General features: G+C 49.6%; 1 protein-coding gene across 5 annotated transcripts in view; it reads left to right on the forward strand.

Moving 5' to 3' along the window:
* The first annotated feature begins 9,841 nt into the window (after positions 1-9,841).
* Positions 9,842-21,055, forward strand: part of LOC140385197 (neurocalcin-delta) — a 382,792-nt gene continuing 371,578 nt past the window's right edge. For 3 of the 5 annotated variants that reach the window (XM_072467086.1, XM_072467085.1, XM_072467089.1), the window contains exon 1: positions 9,842-9,972. The gene's annotated coding sequence lies outside the window, so the exon portion shown is untranslated. The remainder of the gene's footprint in view (positions 9,973-21,055) is intronic. The other 2 variants (XM_072467088.1, XM_072467091.1) reach the window with 2 other exon arrangements.

Consider the following 21,055-nt stretch of genomic DNA (forward strand, 5'->3'; position numbering starts at 1 on the left):
CAGAGAGAGAGACAGAGACAGAGAGAGAGACACAGAGAGAGACAGAGACAGAGAGAGAGACAGAGAGAGAGAGATACAGAGAGAGAGAGTCAGAGAGAGACAGAGACAGAGAGAGAGAGATACAGAGAGAGAGAGACAGAGAGAGACAGAGACAGAGAGAGAGACAGAGAGAGAGATACAGAGCGAGAGAGAGACAGAGAGAGAGATACAGAGAGAGAGAGAGAGACAGAGAGAGACAGAGACAGAGAGAGAGACAGAGAGAGAGAGATACAGAGAGAGAGAGAGGGACAGAGAGAGACAGAGACAGAGAGAGAGACAGAGAGACAGAGAGAGAGATACAGAGCGAGAGAGAGAGAGATACCGAGAGAGAGAGAGAGACAGAGAGAGACAGAGACAGAGAGAGAGACAGAGAGAGAGAGATACAGAGAGAGACAGAGGGACAGAGAGAGTGAGAGACAGAGAGAGACAGAGAGGCAGAAAGAGAGAGAGAGAGACAGTTTGTTACAGAGAAGGCTGCAACATGCCTGGAGTCACTGGTTTCAAGACAAAGAGAGAGACAGTTTGTTACAGAGAAGGCTGCAACATGCCTGGAGTCACTGTTTCAAAACAGAGAGACAGAGAGAGAGACAGTCTGTTACAGAGAAGGCTGCAAATACTGAACTACCACCCGTGGGAAGGCTGAAATACGCGTTATTCCTGGTAGACCACCTTACGGGTTGGGTAGAAGCTTACCCTACAACCACCGCCACCGCAGGCGGAGTGTCTAAAATCATTCTGGAGCAAATAGTTCCCCAGTACGGGTTGGTAGAAAATATAGACTCGGACAGGGGAAGTCACTTTACCTCTAAGGTCTTACAAGAAACCATGAGAAGTTTGGAGATAAATTGGGACTTCCACACTCCTTGGCACCCCCCCCCCCCCTCATCGGGACGGGTGGAAAGGATGAATCAAACCCTTAAAAATCATTTGTCAAAAATAATACTAGAAACTAGGCTCCCTGGACAAAATGCTTACCGATAGCCCTTCTAAGAATCCGAACGGCTCCAAGAAAAGATTTGGGGTTGTCCCCATACGAAATGTTGTTCGGATTGCCATACCTTGGAACAATGGGAGAATTGCCCATTGCAGAATGTAAAGATATCTATGTAAAGAAATATATACTGGCGCTGTCTTCCTCATTATCATTCCTCAGGAGACAAGGACTGCTAGCGCAGACACCTCCCCTTGAATTCACAGTCCACAAATTTAAACCAGGAGATTCAGTACTGGTGAAATCATGGAAGGAAACCAAGCTTCAACCCACTTGGGACGGACCGTTCCTGGTCTTGTTAACCACAGAGACTGCCATACGAACCGCGGAAAAAGGTTGGACTCATTACAGCAGAACGAAGGGACCCGTGTAATCACCACCTGAACAGGAACAATGGCATGTGGAGGCCACTGAGGAACCATTAAAGATAAGGTTGAAAAGACACTGAATCCTGAACTATTCAATAATATGACGAAACTACAGCTAAAATGGACTATACAATGTATAATAATATTAATAATGTGGGGGGACGGAAACGGTCGTCTGGTTACATTGACAATCTCAGAAAGTCGGTACCCTCAGGTAATACGGACTGATCTATGCACCCTCATAGACTGCGAGTCAGCGGGGAATGGAAAGGAGTTTAGGGTGGAGTCTCTTGATTATTGCCAAGTGGGGGTGATTACCGAGAGCGGGGGGGTTTGGCTGAAAAGGTTGTGCCATTTGCTCAATCGCAGAGGGGCACCACCGGTAGTATCCATTCACCAGATTAGTGGAAATTCCCCCTCAACGTGCAAGGCTGGAACTTGTCGCCCCGCATACATCACCGTAAAATACACGGCCTGGACCGAGGCAGGCAATCAGCGTTGTTCACTAAGAAATGAGATGTTCGGGGTAAAAATGAAAAATAGCGGGACTAAATGCTGCTTCCGTATTTCAATAGACCAGGGAGCAACTCCCACTAATGGAACTGGGAACGACAAGATGGAGGAAGGACAGGGAGTTAAAATAATTGAAGTAAAAGATTTAGAGAAAGCCTTTGAGATAGAAACTGTCTATGAGGAACAGAATGTGTGGATTGAGTGGATGAGGTATTCGGCCCAGACGCTGGAGAAAGACAATTGTTATGCTTGCGCATCAGGTAGACCACAGGCCCATCTGGAGCCCTTTCCACTGGGGTGGACAGACAATAGAGGGAGCATGGAATGCATGATGGCCTTGTACCAAGATGAGAACGCCTGGGGCAACAGGACCTGCACTGCCCTATCTCTGATGTTCCCTCCTGTTAAGCAGAAACAATCAGCAAACCCTCCCTCCTTCTTGGTTACTGTAACGCATCATAAATCGTGTATAAGTCGTTCTGATACGGGACTAAGTAAAGATATGGGAGAACTCAAGACTTGTCTTGAGACTAAGAACGTGACCATCCAGGGCAATTACTCATCACTAAAAATACCACGTGCAGATATATGGTGGTATTGCGGAGGAAAGATTCTAAGGCCCACTCTACCCCCCCAATGGAAAGGGACATGCGCATTAGTTCAGCTAGCCATACCATTCAGTATAGCCTATGAAAGACAAGAGGAGAAGGGGAGTGTAAAAGGGGAACGATCTACACGAAGCATACCCACCTCATTTGATGACAGAATTTACCTGGACTCCGTTGGCATCCCCAGAGGAGTACCAGACGAGTTCAAAGCCCAAAATCAGATCGCAGCTGGGTTCGAGTCCCTCTTCTGGTGGGTTACGATCAATAAGAATGTAGATTGGATAAACTATATATACTATAATCAACAGAGGTTCATAAATTATACCAGAGACGCCGTAAAGGGCATAGCGGAACAACTGGACGCAACCAGTAGAATGGCCTGGGAGAATAGATTGGCTCTGGATATGATTTTGGCAGAGAAAGGTGGTGTATGCGTAATGCTCAAGGGACAGTGTTGCACATTTATCCCCAACAATATGGCACCCGACGGATCGATTACCCGTGCGCTACAAGGATTAACCACTCTGGCTGAGGAAATGGCAGACAACTTGGGGGCAGACACATCCATGACTGGGTGGCTTGAATCAATGTTTGGGAAATGGAAAGGGTTAATTGTATCCATCCTCACGTCCATTATCGTAGTAATAGGAGCATTGGTGGCAATAGGCTGCTGCATCATCCCATGCGTAAGAGGCTTGGTGCAGAGGCTCATCGAAACAGCCTTGACCAAGCAGATGCCATTACCCCTGGGTAAAGGAGGCCAGGAAACAATTTGCCGACTAGAAAGTGGGAAGACTGAAGGAGAGGACGACCCCATAGAAAGAGAGGTTGAGAGGATGTTGGACAATTTTGGGGAAGGCTAGAAGGGGCGACATAGTGTAAAAAGCAACAAGAGTAAAAAGAAAAAAAGGGGGAATTATGAGAAATGAGCATTTTATGTTGTTTTTACATGAATAACTCTGGTTCACAAATAAGATGTTAACAATAGTGCTTGATGGGGAATAAGATGTCAAGTGGAGTTTTGTGTAAGCTGCAGTGCTAAAGTTTTTGTAACTGTACGTGACTGACCTTCGGGAATGAACAGAACTTACAATAACAAGATGCAGGTGCAGATGGGGGCCTCATTCTACATCATTTTAGCTGACGGTTCAAGGATGTACCAGGAGCTCTCAGAAATCACTGCTAGGCGAAGCAAGGCGGAAGCCAAAATGAACATAACAAGTCCAAATAAGGAATGACTGATAAGGAAACGGCAAGCAAGGCAGAGGGTGGGTTGTGTTTCTCAGAGATTGTATATAAGAAATATTGCTGTATTGATTTGGTGTGTCTGCTAATGTTGACAGGCGGCACCCGTTCTTGCAAGATCGATTGAATAAAATACTTCTTCAGAATTTGGCTAAGTGTAAATTATTATCAAGTGAGCGGTGTTTCTCACAAGGTGAAGGCCAAAACCTGAACGATCATGAAAATCTTTACATTTCCTTTCTAACTATTTCAAAAATGAACTTTAAAAGTACAGCAATTAATTATAGCAGAGGCAATTAACATCATTCAACAGATTTTTCAGGGGCAGATAGGTTGTTCAGATATAGTTATTATCTAAATCACTGTAAAAAAGTTGGATCTCATTGAACAAGGCTTAATCTTTTAATGGGATTTCTAACAGTGATATGAGAAGGGAAACGCGATCGTTGTCATCAAATGCATATTGAACGATACTTCAAAGAAATACAATACCAGAAATTAAAATAAAAGTTATTTTCTTTTTTTTGCATCCATTTTTTATTTATTATTAATATGTGTGTTTCCTCTCTGCCTTCTTTTTCATTATTATTGGAATTTGAGTATCTGCACTCTGGCTGCAAAGATATTGCATTATTGACTAAATTTTTAAAAATGATTCTTGTTATTAGGGTCGTTGATCCCTATATTAGACAAATGAAGTGTATCTCACACTGGGGAGAGCAGGCACTGCATATTAGACAAATGGAAACTATACTTTTAATATAGTTATTATGTATAGTTCTTATTCTTAGAAGTTTGGCTTGAAGAACATGTTTCAGATGCCTGACTGACGAAAAAGAATGATTGCAATGCACAGCAGATTCACTGAGTGATCTCACAAATGGCAGAAACTGAAAAAGGTCCATGAATGGAGATTGGAGGCTGTTGGTATTATTGCTGCTAATGAATGTGGATGATGGACTGGGCATGGAAGCGTTTATTCTATTGAAACTGAACTAGACTAGCCATATAAATGCTGTGGCCCCAAGAGCAGGTCAGAGACTGGAAATTCTGTGATGAGTAACTCACCCCCTGACTCCCTGAAACCTGTCCACACTCTGTCAGGAGTGTGATGGAATACTCTTCACTTGCCTGGATGTGTACAGCTCGAGCAAGATAGAGCTTGACCAGGACAAAGCAACCCTCTTGATTGTCATCTTATCTATCACCGTAAACATTCACCCTCTCTACCATTGGAGTACAATGGCAACAGTATGTATTAGGGCGGCATGGTAGCCCAGTGGGTAGCACTGTTGCTTCACAGCGCCAGGGTCCCAGCTTAGATTCCCGGCTTCGATCACTGTCTGTGTGGCGTCTGCACTTTCTCCCCATGTCTGCATAGGTTTCTTCTGGGTGCTCCGGTTTCCTCCCACAAGTTCCAAAAGACGTGCTTGTTTGGTGAATTGGGCATTCTGAATTATCCCTCAGTGGACCCGACCAGGCACCGGAATGTGGCGCCTAGGGGCTTTTCACAGTAACTTCATTGCAGTGTTAATGGAAGCCAGCTTGCGACACTAATAAAGACTATTATTATTATCCAGAAGATGCACTGCAGCAACTTGCCAAGGCTACTTTGGCAACATCTTTGAAACTTGTAATCTCTACCACCTAGCTAGACAAGGGCAAGAGATATCTGGGAACACCGCCACCTGGAGGTTCCCCTCCAAGCCACACACAACCCTGACTTGGAAATATTTGGCCGTTCCGTCACCGTCGCTGGGTCAAAATCCTGGAACTCCCTCCCTAACAGCACTGTGGATGTACCTACATCTCATGGACAGCAGCAGTACATGTCGACAGTTCACCACCACCTCCTCAAGGGCAATTACTGGTGGGCAATAAATGCTGGCCTAGACAGCGAAGCCCGTAAAAGAATTAAAAAAACTCACCCCCTTGAGCACTGACCTGAGATTTTTGTGCTAACTCCTTGCCTTCCACTTTGTTAGCTAGCTACAATCACCTCATGTCTGCCAGTGTCTGCCATACGGCCCTCGTAGTCTGTACTATGACTGCTGTGTTCCTTGATGTTGCCCTGAGGCCAGTAATATCTATAGGAAGTCCAAAGTGTTCCTATTTTCCAAGTCTCTCCCTTTAATTTGCCCCTCAGTTTATTTAATTTAATTTAGTTGATTATTTGATTTGCCCCAAAATATTTTTATTTTCAAGTGGCAATCATTCCCTGTCCAATTATACGTGTCAGGACCCTTCCTGCTGATTCTCTTATTTCCTATTTCTTTTACTTTGTTGTTATCATTTTTGATCCATGGATCTTTAATGGAAACATACCTTTAAGTTGAACAAGTGGAGTGAGGAACTGTGCTGTGAAGATTGGCTGGCAGGTAGCCAGTTGTCTGGCCAGAGCTGATTTTAAGCTCCACTTACCACACGCTCACTGCAGCCACGAAGATGTCTCACAGAAAGCCTGCCCTCCGATTTTGGGAGTCCGAGGTGGACCTATTGCCCGAAGCCAATGAGGAGAGGAGAGACACACTCTTCCACAGGGTGGGCCGCAGCCTGACGCCCACCCTCCTGAACACTGCCTGGGAGGAGGTGGAAAAGGCAGTAGGCATTGCCAGCCTCACCAGGAGGAGACAGCTCATGATACTGATGGGTGGGAGTTGCTGGTGGGGCCTCTGCCCTGAGCGGGGCAGAGAAGCAGGGGGGGCTACAAAGGCCACGGCGCAGGTGTCCTCTGGTTGGGGTGAGCTCTGCTAATCCTCTGCTTTCTCTGCAGTGGGGCAATGCTTCTGAGGAGCGCCAGCACCTGAGCCATGGCCAGACCCATCCCCTTGATGAAACAGCTGGGGAATGAGGGTTTCCAGAGGGGGGGGCGCAATTTAGCGCGGCCAATTCACCTAACCTGCACATCTTTGGACTGTGGGAGGAAACCGGAGCACCCGGAGGAAACCCACGCAGACACGGGTGGAAAGTGCAAACTCCACACAGACAGTGACCCAAGCCAGGAATCGAACCTGGGACCCTGGAGCTGTAAAGCAGCTGTGCTAACCACTGTGCTACCGTGCCCCCCTGTCGTGTGTGTGTTTGTGTGTGTAGAGGTGGGGTGAGTTAAAGGGGGGATTAGAAATCAGACAGTAGTTAACCGGATGTATTTGATGCCTATTTAATTATAATTATTGTTATTAATAAAAGGTCATTGAGTTTACATTTACAAACCTGTCGACTGTAGTAATTGGGCATAATTTGATATTTTTAAAATGAAGAGTTAATTTCAATTGTGTTGAGACTGCGGGTCAGGTGGGGCTGGACTTGACCGCACGCTCGCCTAGGGGTGTGTAACATACACAGGGGCTGGTTTAGCACAAGGCTAAATCGCTGGCTTTGAAAGCAGGCCAAGGCAGGCCAGCAGCACGGTTCAATTCCCGAACCAGCCTCACCGTACAGGTGCCGGAATGTGGCGACTAGAGGCTTTTCACAGCAACTTCATTTGAAGCCTACTTGTGACAAGCGATTTTCATTTCATGAGTAACTTTTACATTGACGAGACTTCTCTCTCTACACTGGGAACCAAGGCTGCAGAATTCCTGCTGCTCTCTTTTTGATCCATTGGGGACATGAGTCCTGATGTTTGAGCTGTGGGGGATGTCATAATATATACCAGTATATCATGGTGCAGACACACACACTGATGGACACACAATAGGACCAATCAACACACACAACACCGCAGCCAATCACCAGTTAGAGCACACGCACTATAAAGACAGGGGGCATCAGAGTTCCCGCTCATTCGAGCTGCAGCTTCCTAGTAAGACAGAGTTCACAGCCTGCAGCACAGACATTCACCATGTGCTGAGTGCATCGACTGGTTAGGAGAAGGCAAAGGTCTTTAGTTAAAGCTAATATTGTGTTAACCCACAGCGAGAGTATGTTAAACTGTTAATGACTCAATAAAATAGTGTTGCATTATTTCAAGTGTTGGTGACCTGTATGTGTTCCACAGATCCACAGCGCCCAACACAACATGATACCAGGAGTTGAGGGATATTAGCAATTCTTAGACCTACCTGCAAGTGATCTGCCTTCCGCCAGCATTCCGTCCTCCTGCAACATGGACAACATCTGCCCGCCGCCGCCGCTCCGCATCGCCGGCAACCTCGGGGCCAACTGGAAGATATTCAAACAGCGTTTCCAGCTCTTCCTTGAGGCCACAGACAGGGAGGACACCTCGGATACCAGGAAGATTGCTCTCCTCCTATCCACGGCCAGGGACCATGCCATCCACATTTTCAATTCTCTCACCTTTGCGGATGATGAAGATAAAACAAAGTTCAAGACGATCCTCCTCAAGTTTGACACTCACTGCAGCGTAGAGGTGAATGAAAGTTTCGAGCGCTACGTGTTCCAACATCGTTTGCAGGGTAAGGATGAACCTTTCCATTCCTTTCTCACTCACCTCCGCATCCCTGCGCAGTCTTGCAGCTACGGGCCCACCTCCGACTGCATGATATGCGACCAGATCGTTTTCGGTGTTCAGTCGGACCCCCTACGACAGCAGCTCCTCAAAGTAGCGACCGCCATTGAGGCCTGTCATAATATATACCAGTATATCACGAGTCGGTATTCTCACATCCAAGCGGCTGAAAGGCGTGGCAACGTCCCCACGAGGTGGAACGGGTCCAAGCAATTGAGCAACTCCAGGGCCTCAGCCTGGATGAGGGCGGCTATTTCGCATGCTTTTCGCAGACCCCCGCGCTTGTGCGCACCAAACTAGGGGATGGCGACGTCGAAGAACGAAATGCGCAGGCGCGCACCACGCATGACCACACCACGCATGCACGGTGGCGCAGCGAACGTGCTGATGCTACGACGTGTGGCAACTGTGGCTCCACCCATTTAAAGCAGCAATGCCCTGCCAAATCTCGACAATGCCTAAGATGTGGCAGACTTGGCCACTGTGCTGCCTTCTACCGAGCAGCTCAGCCTGCCAATTCATATCGCTTCAGCCAGCCTCGCAGGAATGTCTGGGCAATTCAACCCACAGTCACCGAGTCCAATGCGGACCTCCCACACAGCAGTGACACCGAGGACCCGAAGGCGCCTTTTCGAGTCGGTATCATGACAAAAAACAGGGTGTCCCCGGAGCAAAGACACCAGCCGCTGTCGGTATACAGCATCGATCCAGACAATGAGTGGTGTGCCACCCTGACGGTCAACCAGAATTCATCGCCCAACTCAGAGACTTAATTTGTGAACTTTGTGGACTTATAGACTTTCTGAATTGTTCTGTTCTTCCGTTTGTTCGTTTACATGGTTTGTATATAGTGTTCATCTCGTTATTCTTGTTGCATACTGTTTTTCTGCACCAGGCACCTTCCCATGTAAATAGCTTAGTTCTCATGTACATAGTCCTGTAAATATGTCTTTCGCACACACGTAGTTAGGGACATTCTCACCATACCACTATTTATTGCCACACATGTACATTCTTTTATAAAAGGGGGGATGTCATAATATACACCAGTATATCATGGTGCAGACACACACACTGATGGACACACAGTGGAACCAATCAACACACACAACACCGCAGCCAATCACCAGTTAGAGCACACGCACTATAAAGACGGGGGCATCAGAGTTCCCGCTCATTCGAGCTGCAGCTTCCTAGTAGGACAGAGCTCACAGCCTGCAGCACAGACATTCACCATGTGCTGAGTGCATCGACTGGTTAGGACAAGGCAAAGGTCTTTAGTTAAAGCTAGTATCGTGTTAACCCACAGCGAGAGTATGTTAAACTGTTAATGACTCAATAAAATAGTGTTGCACTATTTCAAGTGTTGGTGACCTGTGTGTGTTCCACGGATCCAGAGCGCCCAACACAACAGGGGATAAAGGCGGGGAGGAGGGTGAGGGAGGGATGGGGGAGCTTTGATTTCTGATCTTTTTACGCTTCTGTTTTCTCCAGATATTTTCCCATCCCTGGAGTTGCTTCTCCAATTGGCCACACATGGAGCTGTAGGCTGACGTCAATGGGTCTTTGGCTGTTTCTATTGAGCCGGATCCACCGTTTGATTGGGGGGGGGGGGGTGTAGAGAGAGAGAGAGAAGTGAAGGGTTTGTATCTGAACCGGCAGCGTAAGAATTGAAGAGCCGTTACTGCCTGCCAGCATCTTTGCCACTTCACTGAAGCTAAGCAGAGGAAGGTTTGGGTGAGTTTCATTTTGAGAGCGATGTGTTGAATGAAGCGGGGGGGTTAGATTATCCTCTCTCGATCTGTATATTTAGCCTTTCTCTCTGTGCATTTAGCCCTCTCCCCCGTCTATGCATTTAGCCCCCCCCCCCTCTATCTGTGCATTTAGCCCCTCTCTTTCAGTATTTAGCACCCCCCTCTCTCTGTGGATTTAGCCTGTCTGTGTATTTAGCCCCCTCTCCCTCTCTGTATGTTTAGCCTCTGTCTCTGTATTAAGTGGGGTTGGGTGCAGCATAGCAGAGTGTGCTGGGGAGCACTGAGCGAATGTGTGTGTGGGCAACAGGGAGCCTGAACCTGCGCTGTGGGCTGGCTCATTGAAGATTCAGCCCTCCACCCACCCCCCAGCAGCAGAGTCTGAGACAGTGGAGCTAGCACTCGCTGTACATCTCCGCATCATCCTCAGCTCACAGAGAGGAGGGGAAGGGGGGAGACGCCTCTGGGAATGAGGGAATCTCGGAGTTGTCCGTTTGAACTTGGACGGGATTACTTTTTGCAGCCGCTGCCCTGCCTGTTGCTGGGCGAAAAATGAAGTTTGCAGATGATCCCTGGGGTGCATTTTCCTCTCTCCCTCTCCACCCCCACCTTATTGTCCAGCCACCCACCAGTCCTCAGCACCCTGGGTTAAGGAGGCAATCTGGGCTTTAATTAAAACCCAGTCGATCAATTTGGAACCCCCCCCCCCCCCCCCGCCATCCATAATCAAGAATGTTCCCCTTGCATCAATTTCTTCCAAGAGGGACATTGCATTGCAGCATCGCAGCAAACCCTGTTATGCACGTTTTGTTACACATACCACACATGGAGGAAGTATTTACAGCCATAGTACTTCAATCAGATGCCCAAACCACCTCCCCCTATCAGTTCCAAGCAATATACAGTATTGTCCACCACACACTGGAATGCATGGCGAATGAATCAATCTCTGCAGTATTTAAATGTTTCATTTTGAACAAATGTTTAAGGTGTAGCCTTTACTCTGCCCTTTCTTTGGGCAATGTGGATTACATATCTTTCCTGATCTGTGTGTGCATATTTTGGGGGAAAAAGCCCCAGTCTATGTGTTTCACTGATTTGGGAATTAAGAGTGATAGAAAGTCTGATAATGAGAGAGGCTGGTGATAGATACAGCCAGCGCCTTGGTGAATAATCGTCGACTGCCACCGACCACTGGTCAGAAGCAGATTTTTTTTTAACCAAATGGCAGCTGATGGATTTGCTGGTTTTTATTCAAGGTTGAAGGTGGAAAGTGTATTTTATCTGCAGTCAGTTAAGTCTGATGGAGAATGATTTGGAATCATAAACTTCTGTGATCTTTCTCCCACTTTTTCCTGTTTTTATCTGGGAGCTACAGGGATTTGTACGTCGATTTGTAAGAGAATTGAAGAGGTATTTGTGGAAGGTTTTGTGGTGTAAGAGCGTGAATATAGCTGATTCTATACAAGTGACAGATGCAAATTATACTGTCGCTGCTGATATCTGGTTACTGGTCACGGCATACTTGGTCATTATTCATAGAATCTGTCGCATCCCGATAGTGCAGAAGGAGGCCAATTGACCCACCAGATCTTGCACTGACTCTACCACTCGCCTTCCCTAGCCCCATAACCCAACCTAACCGTGACATTTTTGGACACTTAAGGGGAAATTTATCATGGCCAATCCACCTAACCTGCACATCTTTAGACTGTGGGAGGAAACCGGAGCACCCAGAGGAAACCCTGACAGCTCGGTGGCTCAGTGGGTTAGCCCTGCTGCCTCACGGCGCCGAGGTCCCAGGTTCGATCCCAGCTCTGGGTCACTGTCTGTGTGGAGTTTGCACATTCTCCCCGTGTTTGCGTGGGTTTCGCCCCCACAACCCAAAGATGTGCAGGGTAGGTGGATTGGTCACGCCAAATTGCCCCTTAATTATCTGGGGCTGGTTTCACACACTGCGCTAAATCGCTGGCTTTGAAAGCGGACCCAGGCAGGCCAGCAGCACGGTTCAATTCCCGTACCAGCCTCCCCGAACAGGCGCCGGAATGTGGCGACTAGGGGCTTTTCACAGTAACTTCATTGAAGCCTACTTGTGACAATAAGCGATTTTCATTTCATTCATTCCTTCAACCCACTCAAACACGGGGAGAACGTGCAAACTCCACACAGCCAGTCACATGAGGCCGGAATTAAACCCGGGTTCCAGGTGCTGTGAGGCAACAGTGCTAACCACTGTGCCACCGTGCCGCCCCAAATTGTACAATAATCACAGTTTTGCCAGTTATGAATCTTGGGAGTAAAACATGTCTGCACAGCTCCCTTGGCCTCAGTGATGGGGCAGGAGCAGTGCTCATAATTGGGGCAATGTTGCATTAATGGTTAAAAAAGCAGGTGAAGCTTTTTTTCCTCTTGAAACGACTTTACCATCCATTACAGTGAATCTGATGCGAAACGATTATAAATCAAACTTGGCGCTCCGTAACAACAGCGAGGATGGTTAGAATGCATCAGTTCCCGCGTCAGTAAACAATGCTAGTCAATCCATGAAGATTGTCCCATTTCAATCTGTCCAGCATTCACTTGAGTTTACATAAATGGGCCTAAAGTGGACAGGGCTGGCATGGACATGACAGGCCGAATGGCCTCCTTCTGAGCTGCATGATTCGATTCTGCGATTGGTTAGAGTGCCGCTAGAATTTTGTTCTGGCAAAACCAGCCACATGTGTTTACTCCACCGTCCCTCTAATTTGACCGAATTTTTATTTCTGTGGGCTTCCAGCAAAACGTTCCGTCACGCGGTTGGTCACGATTCGACATTCGGCTGGCTTTGTTGATGTGATAGCCCTTCAATGTGCATTGCGCATTCTGATGTAATAAAGTCTGAAGATCAGAGGTGTACTATGGGGATGGATTAACAAGCTGACCACGGTAGCAGCATGTATTTGCAGCACGCTTGTTCATCAGTCAACGTCAAAATAGGGAACGCAAATGCCCATCTGGTTTAAATAAATTTGAATCGGGTTAAAATGATTGACCGGTTCACCTTAAGCCAGGTAGCAGAGTGGATTGAAAGATGGCTACAAAACAAAGGGGAGGATTTGAAGGGAAGGTTTTGGACTAACCAAAAGTGGGACATAAAGTCCTGAAGGTATCAGGACTATATGCCCCAGTTTTAGTCTCTCCCACAAGGGGAAAACAACCTCCATATACCCAATCAAACCCCCTCAACATCTTATGTGTTTCAATAAGATCATCCCTCATTCTTCTAAACTCCAATGGGTTTAGGCAGCACGGTAGCACAAGTGGTTAGCACTGTGGCTTCACAGCGGCAGGGTCCCAGGTTCGATTCCCCGCTGGGTCCCTGTCTGCGGAGTCTGCACGTTCTCCCCGTGTGTGCGTGGGTTTCCTCCGGGTGCTCCGGTTTCCTCCCACAGTCCAAAGACGTGCAGGTTAGGTGGATTGGCCATGCTAAATTGCCCTTAGTGTCCCAAAAAAAAGATTAAGGAGGGGTTATTGGGTTACGGGGATAGGGTGGAAGTGAGGGCTTGAGTGGATCGGTGCAGACTCGATGGGCCGAATGGCCTCCTTCTGCACTGTATGTTCTATGTTCAAGGCATTGGAGCCACTGTAGTACATCATCCAAATCTATGATTTGGGACTGGAATTTTCAGTTGATATCAAATGGGGGTTATGGACAGTGATGTAGAAGACAGCACAAAAACCACAAGGAGACACAAACAGGCTTGCAGAGTAGTAGGGGAGCGCAGAAAAGGTTTATAAAAGTGTTGCCAGAATTGAGGAACGACAAAGCAGGCTCCGACTCTTCCTTCTGGAAAAGAGAAGGTTTAAGAGGAAACCTGGGCAGGAATTTTCTGGCAGTCGGGATTCTCTTTTCCTACCGGTAGCGCCCCCGCCCCGTCCCGCGGATTTCCCCGGGGGTGTGGGATGGCTTCAATGGGAAATCCCATCGACAAGCGGCGGGAAGAGAGTATCCCGCCGCCAGCGAATGGTGCGTCCGGCCGAGAAACACGCAGCTGCGGGAAATGGGGAATCCAGTACCCGATGTTGGCCTGTAAGATTAGGAAGAGGTTTTAGACATTGAATGTGGAGTATTGCAATGGGTAATCAGGAAAACAATTCTGGGGTTTCAATTGGAAAATCAATGAAAGCTGCAACATAATGTGTTACTGTGGTGCAAATGAGCTATTGGGTTGCATTATCAGATGGATCATGTACAACCATTGAGGATTTAGATTTTTGTTGCATCTATTGCCAGCCAAATCTGACTGTGCGGTGTCCTGATTACTTAATTGTAGGAGGGATATTAATATCCTTCTAAAGATACAGATGAGTATTAAAGGTGTTTCTGAATATTACAATTCCAGTTATGACGGAAAGTTAAAGGCATGGTTTATTTCGCTTTGGAAAAGAGGAGGCCTTAACGCAGTTTTTTTAAACCTGATGTAGCTTCCCCCCCCCCCCCCCCCCCCCCCCACCTCTGGGGTCCAGTAGCATCAGTCACTCTCTTAAATGGTCTTGGCATCTTCTGTTTTGGGGAATTGACCCGGACTGCCCTACGTGTAAAGCCTAAACCAGGGATGGAACAAAAGCATTCCCTTGCCTTTCCCACAAGGATCTCATCAATCTCCAGAACAGCAGACTGAGCTAACAGTATGGGTTGCAAAAACTGGCTCAAATCACAAGCTGCTTTAATCCAATTTGAGATGAGTTGTTTATAGCAACGGGTAAAATCACGACTAGGTTCAGCCACTACTTGGCTCCACATAATAGCATAAAACGGCTGCATATTCTGCTGCATGACTTCAGTGCTTTATCTTGCTTAACTATAATGGGCCAACTCGTCTGTATTCTGTCCTATATCCCAGGGCCAGAACCACTCTCTCTGCAGTCTTTTAGCCTTCTTTGCTGCCTTCATAATGTTTTGGTAACCAGGTTCTGATTTTTAAAAGGCTCTGTCACTGTCAAGATCTGTCTGTCTTCTCCCTCCCACTGCTCCCCCCACCCCACCAAATCCAGATCCCCTTATGGTAGGATGGTAAATATCCAGGTGAGCTAATGACTTGCCATTTAGTTTCTGAAAAAAATGGTTTGCTTAATCTTAACTCAAAGCTGCCTTTTGTCCAGCTACCTTTTTATATTAAAGAAAAAAACAACATTGCTTTTCAAACTCCCAGGGTGTAAAGGGGGGGGCAGCACGGTGGCGCAGTGGTTAACACTGCTGCCTCAAGGCGCCGAGGACCCGGGTTCGATCCCGGGTCACTGTCCGTGTGGAGTTTGCACATTCTCCCCATGTCTGCATGGGCCTCACCCCCACACCCCAAAGATGTGCAGGGTAGGTGGATTGACCATGCTAAATTGCCCCTTAATTGCGGAAAAAAAAGAATTGGGTTTTCTAAATTTGTAAATAAATAAATAAATAAAAAGAACCCAAACCCTCCAAAAGAGCACGCTACCTTGCCCCACTCCCCTTCCCTATCCCCTTAACTCCACCTAACCTGCACATCTTTGGACTGTGGGAGGAAACCCGAGCACCCGGAGGAAACCCACGCAGACACAGGGAGAACGTGCAAACTCCACGCCGTCACCTAATTTCAGAATTGAACCCGGGACCTTGGCGTTGTGAGGCAGCAGTGCTAACCACTGTGCCGCCGTGCCGTCTCATATTTCTGTAGAAAAACGGTCAAAGAATTCCCAGCAACGTGACAAAAGGCCACAAAATGCTGCGGAGGTTTCTGCTCGCTTCCCACAGTAACCCGAGGAAATCGTTTGAAGTCTCGACGGGGCATAAATGGTCATTGGTGCCTTTTCCTTTTTCCAGGCGTTCCAGCTGTCTCACCAGAATCCCAGTTGAATCTCATGGCCAATGACCTTTGAGATGATCTGCTTTCCTTCAGGATTATGAAAGTAATTGAGACGTTGGAGTAGGATCAGGCCATTCAGCCCCTCGAGCCTGCTTTGCTGTTCGACAAGATGGCGGCTGACCCCAAAACCATTACCCCCCCACTCTATCCTCAGACCCCTTGATTTAATGGGGCGGGGGGGGGTGGTGGTTGGTAACATTTGTTGGGATGGAGATGGATCTCAAGAGTAATACATTTCTGCGAGTGACTTCAAGAGACAATTGGATAAGTTAGTGGCAACAGAAGGGATTGTGTGAAGATTAGACCAGCTGGAAGTGAGATTAGTTCTTGAAAAGCAATGGTGTATTGGGGCTTACAGGCATTTACTTGTTACTTCACAATTCTTGCCTTGCAGCAGACAACTAACATGAGTTAGGATGACGTTAACCAGCTCGGTCACTGTGACCACAGGGTTGTGCAGAGTAGACGATGCTCCTCTGAATCCGGGGTCGGGTGACATTGGCGTGTTCATATGGAGGAAACCTGGTACTGGAGAAGAACTGTGTTTAAACCATAACTAGGTGAAAAATTGCTTACAATGCACCTCACCACCAGCCCCGAAAAGTAATGATCCATTTTCAATCTGTTAAAAATGCCATTTTTCATTTCCCCAATTATTGATTGCTTAAGATGTAGGCACATTAAGTGGTTAGCACTGTTGCCTCACAGCGCTAGGGACCCAGGTACAATTCCGACTTCGGGTGAGTGTGCGGAGTTTGCACGTTCTCCCCGTGTCTGCGTGGGTTTCCTCCGGGTGCTCCGGTTACCTCCCACAGTCTCAAGATGTGCAGGTTCGGTGGATTGGCCACGCTAAATTGCCCGCAGTATCCAAAAGGTTAGGTGGGGTTACTGGGTTGCGGGGACAGGGTGGAGGTGTGAGCCTAGGTAGGGTGCTCTTTCCAAGGGTCAGTGCTGACTCGATGGGCCAAATGGTCTCCTTCTGCACCCGGAGTGGTTGGCGCCCCGCCGGGCAGCAGGAAAGGGGCTTGGCGCCATGCCAACCGGCGCCGAAGGGCCTCCGCCGGCCGGCGCGAGCTGGCGCATGCGCGGGAGCACCAGCGCGTGCTGGCGTCATCCCCACGCATGCGGAGAGGGAGCTGCATCCGCACCGGGAATGGCGGAAGACCACAGCCTCCGGTACGGAACAATAGAGTGCCCCCAGGCCACAGGCCCGCCCACGGATCGGTGGGCCCCGACCGTAGGCCAGACCACCGTGCGTGCACCTCCCAGGGCAAGATCCCCCCGAGACCCCCCAAGAATCCCGGAGCCTGCCTGTGCCGCCAGGTCCCGCCGGTAAGGGACCTAGGCGGCGCTGTTGGGGCAAACGGTTGACACGGGGGGGGGCGGCGCCTGAAGGGGGCGTCGGTGAGTGGGCGGGCCTAGGCAGGAGCGGCGGGAGTACTGACCCTCCAGTGAGGTGCTGTGGGGGGTGGGAGTGGGGGTAATGGTTTGGGTGCACGTGGGGTTCCGGCGGGCGCCTGGTCCCGAAGGGAGACTGTATTTTGCCGGCCGTCAGGGAACGCCACATAGGTGTACTGGGGGTTAGCGTGCAGCAGGTGGACCCTCTCGACCAACGGGTCCGACTTGTGCGCCCGCACGTGCTTCCGAAGCAGGATGGGTCCGGGTGTTGCTAGCCAGGTTGGGAGCGAGGTCCCGGAGGAGGACTTCCTGGGGAAAACAAGGAGACGTTCATGAGGTGTCTGGTTGGTAGTTGTACAGAGCAGCGACCGGATGGCGTGGAGGGTCTCCGGGAGGACTTCTTGCCAGCGGGAGACTGGGAGATTCCTGAACCGTAGGGCCAGTAGAACAGTCTTCCAGACCGTTCCGTTCTCCCTCTCCACCTGTCCGTTTCCCCGGGGGTTGTAACTGGTCGTCCTGCTGGAGGCGATGCCCTTGCTGAGCAGGAATTGACGCAGTTCATTGCTCATAAAGGGGGACCCCCTATCACTGTGTATGTACGCAGGGAAACCGAACAGTGTAAAGATACCCTGGAGGGCCTTGATGACGGTGGTTGTGGTCATGTCGGGGCAGGGGATGGCGAATGGGAACCGGGAGTACTCGTCAATCACGATCAGGAAATTCGTGTTGCGGTCGGTGGAGGGGAGGGGGCCTTTGAAATCCATGCTGAGGCGTTCAAAGGGATGGGAAGCCTTTATCAGGTGCGCCCTCTCTGGCCGGCAGAAGTGCGGTTTGCACTCCGCGCAGATTTGGCAGTCCCTGGTGACTGTCCTGACCTCCTCGATGGAGTAGGGCAGGTTGTGGGTCTTGATGAAGTGGAAGAAACGAGTGATCCCCGGGTGGCAGAGGTCCTGGTGGAGGGCATGGAGGCGGTCCACTTGTGCAGTGGCACAAGTGCCGTGGGACAGGGCATCGGGAGGCTCGTTTAGCTTCCCCGGACAGTACAAGATCTCGTAGTTGAAGGTGGAGAGTTCGATCCTCCACCGCAAGATCTTGTCGTTTTTAATCTTGCCCCGCTGTGCATTATCGAACATGAAAGCAACGACCGTTGGTCCGTGAGGAGAGTGAATCTCCTGCCGGCCAGGTAATGCTTCCAATGTCTCACAGCTTCAACTATGGCTTGTGCCTCTTTTTCGACCGAGGAATGGCGAATTTCGGAAGCATGGAGGGTACGGGAGAAGAAGGCCACGGGTCTGCCCTCTTGGTTAAGGGTGGCCGCCAGAGCTACGTCGGACGCATTGCTCTTGACCTGGAAGGGGAGGGACTCGTCGATGGCACGCATCGTGGCCTTTGCAATGTCTGCTTTGATGCGGCTGAAGGCCTGGCGGGCCTCCGTCGACAGGGGGAAGGTTGTGGACTGGATTAGGGGTCGGGCTTTGTCTGCTTAGTTAGGGACCCACTGGGTGTAGTAACTGAAAAACCCTAGGCAGCGTTTCAGGGCCTTGAGGCAGTGAGGGAGGGGGAACTCCATAAGGGGGCGCATGCGCTCAGGGTCGGGGCCTATAACTCCATTTCGCACTACGTAGCCTAGAATGGCTAGACGGTCGGTGCTAAATACGCATTTATCCTTATTGTACGCTAAGTTAAGGATTTTCGCGGTCTGGAGAAATTGGCGGAGGTTGGTGTCGTGGTCCTGCTGGTCATGGCCGCAGATGGTGACGTTATCCAGATACGGGAACGTTGCGCGTAAGTCATACCGGTCAACCATTCGGTCCATCTCTCGCTGGAAGACCGAGACCCCATTAGTGACACCAAAGGGAACTCTTAAAAATTGATAGAGCCGCCCATCTGCTTCGAAGGCAGTGTACTTGCAGTCACTATTACGGAGGGGTAGCTGGTGGTAGGCGGACTTGAGATCCACCGCGGAGAAAACCTTGTATTGTGCGATCCTGTTTACGCGTCCAGCTGCGTAAACCTGTTGATGGTCTGACTGTAGTCAATGACCATCCTATGTTTCTCCCCGGTCTTTACCACCACTACTTGAGCTCTCCAGGGACTGTTGCTCGCTTTGATGACCCCTTCGCTCAGCAGCCTCTGGACCTCTGACCTGATGAAGGTCCGGTCCTGGGCACTGTAACGTCTGCTCCTGGTGGCGACGGGTTTGCAATCCGGGGTGAGGTTCGCAAACAGGGAAGGCGGGTCGACCTTAAGGGTCGCAAGGCCGCAGACAGTAAGGGGGGGTATAGGGCTGCCAAATTTAAAGGTCAGGCTTTGCAAGTTACATTGGAAGTCCAACCCCAAGAGGGTAGCCGCGCAGAGGTGCGGCAGGACATAAAGGCGGAAATTGTTGAATCTCCTGCCTTGGACAGTGAGGTTCGCTAGACAGAACCCCTTTATCTCCACCGAGTGTGACCCAGAGGCCAGGGCGATCCTTTGGTTCACAGGGTGGGTAACAAGTGAACAGCACCTTACCATGTCGGGGTGAACAAAGCTTTCCGTGCTCCCAGAGTCAATCAGGCAAGACGTCTCGTGTCCGTTGATGAAGACCGTCGTTGTTGCTGTTGCGAGTGTCCGAGGTCGACTTTGGTCCAGTGTCACCGAGGCCAGATGAAGCAGTTGAGAGTTCTGATTGGGCAGCGTGTAGTCGGCCGTGCTGGGGGCCTGGGGCCCCATCCAAGATGGCGTCTCCCATGGGTCGCACATGGTGGCCGGGAATGGACAAGATGGCGGGCCTGGCAGACCGCCACAAAGTGGCCCTTCTTGCCGCACCCTTTGCAGGTGGCGTTAGCGGGCCGTCTCGCAGCGCAGGCCTGCGGGGTCAGGGGGAGGGTCTGTGGGGCTGCTGCTGCTGCGGGGTGCCACGCAGCCCAGGGGGCCGCCGCACGGTCGGGCGCATAGGACTGCGCGTTTTGGGAGGCTACGTCCATGGACCCTGCCAGGCCCATGCCTCTCTAAGTCCCAGGGTGTCCTTTTCTAGGAGTCTTTGGTGGATCTCTGAGGAGCTCATACCTGCTACGAAGGCATCCCTGATTAAAAGTTCTGTGTGCTCACTCCCCGAAACGTGCGGGCAGCCACAGTTTCGGCACAGCACCAGTAGCGCCCGGTAGAAATCCTCCAACGATTCCCCGGGGCTTTGCCGTCTAGTTGCAAGCAGGTGACGTGCGTAGACCTGATTTACAGGGTGGATATAATGTCCTTTTAACAGTTCGATCGCGGCATCATAGTCCTCCGCCTCCTCGATAAGGGTGTAGATCCCAGGTCTGACCCTTGAGTGCAGGAGATGCATTTTCTGTCCTCCTTAGGGGGTGCAACTGGCCGTCTCGAGATAGCCTTTAAAGCACACCAGCCAGTGTTTAAATATTGCAGCCGAGTTCTCCGTGTGGGGGCTGAGTTGTAGGCACTCCGGTTTGATTCGGAGATCCATCCTTCCAGCTTAAGTCTAGTCGATTAAATTGATGCGCGATCAATTACACTCAAGACGAAATGATTTCGTAACTGAAGGCTTTAATCGACTAGAACTTGTTCCCCAGCAGCTTCGGTACAGAAAGTGAAGGCTGCTGGGATGGCACCGGTTCTTATACTCCGCCTCTCAGGGCGGAGCTACGTATCAACTGCCACTGGTAGACTCCTAGGTTTAACCAATGGTCATCAGCCTCTTAGGTACAGCAATACCTGATAATACCACGGGGTGAAGCCCACGCAGACACGGGAAGAATGTGCAAACTCCACACTGACAGTGACCCGTACACG

Source organism: Scyliorhinus torazame, chromosome 11 (genome assembly GCF_047496885.1).
Source record: "Scyliorhinus torazame isolate Kashiwa2021f chromosome 11, sScyTor2.1, whole genome shotgun sequence".
NCBI lineage: Eukaryota > Metazoa > Chordata > Chondrichthyes > Carcharhiniformes > Scyliorhinidae > Scyliorhinus > Scyliorhinus torazame.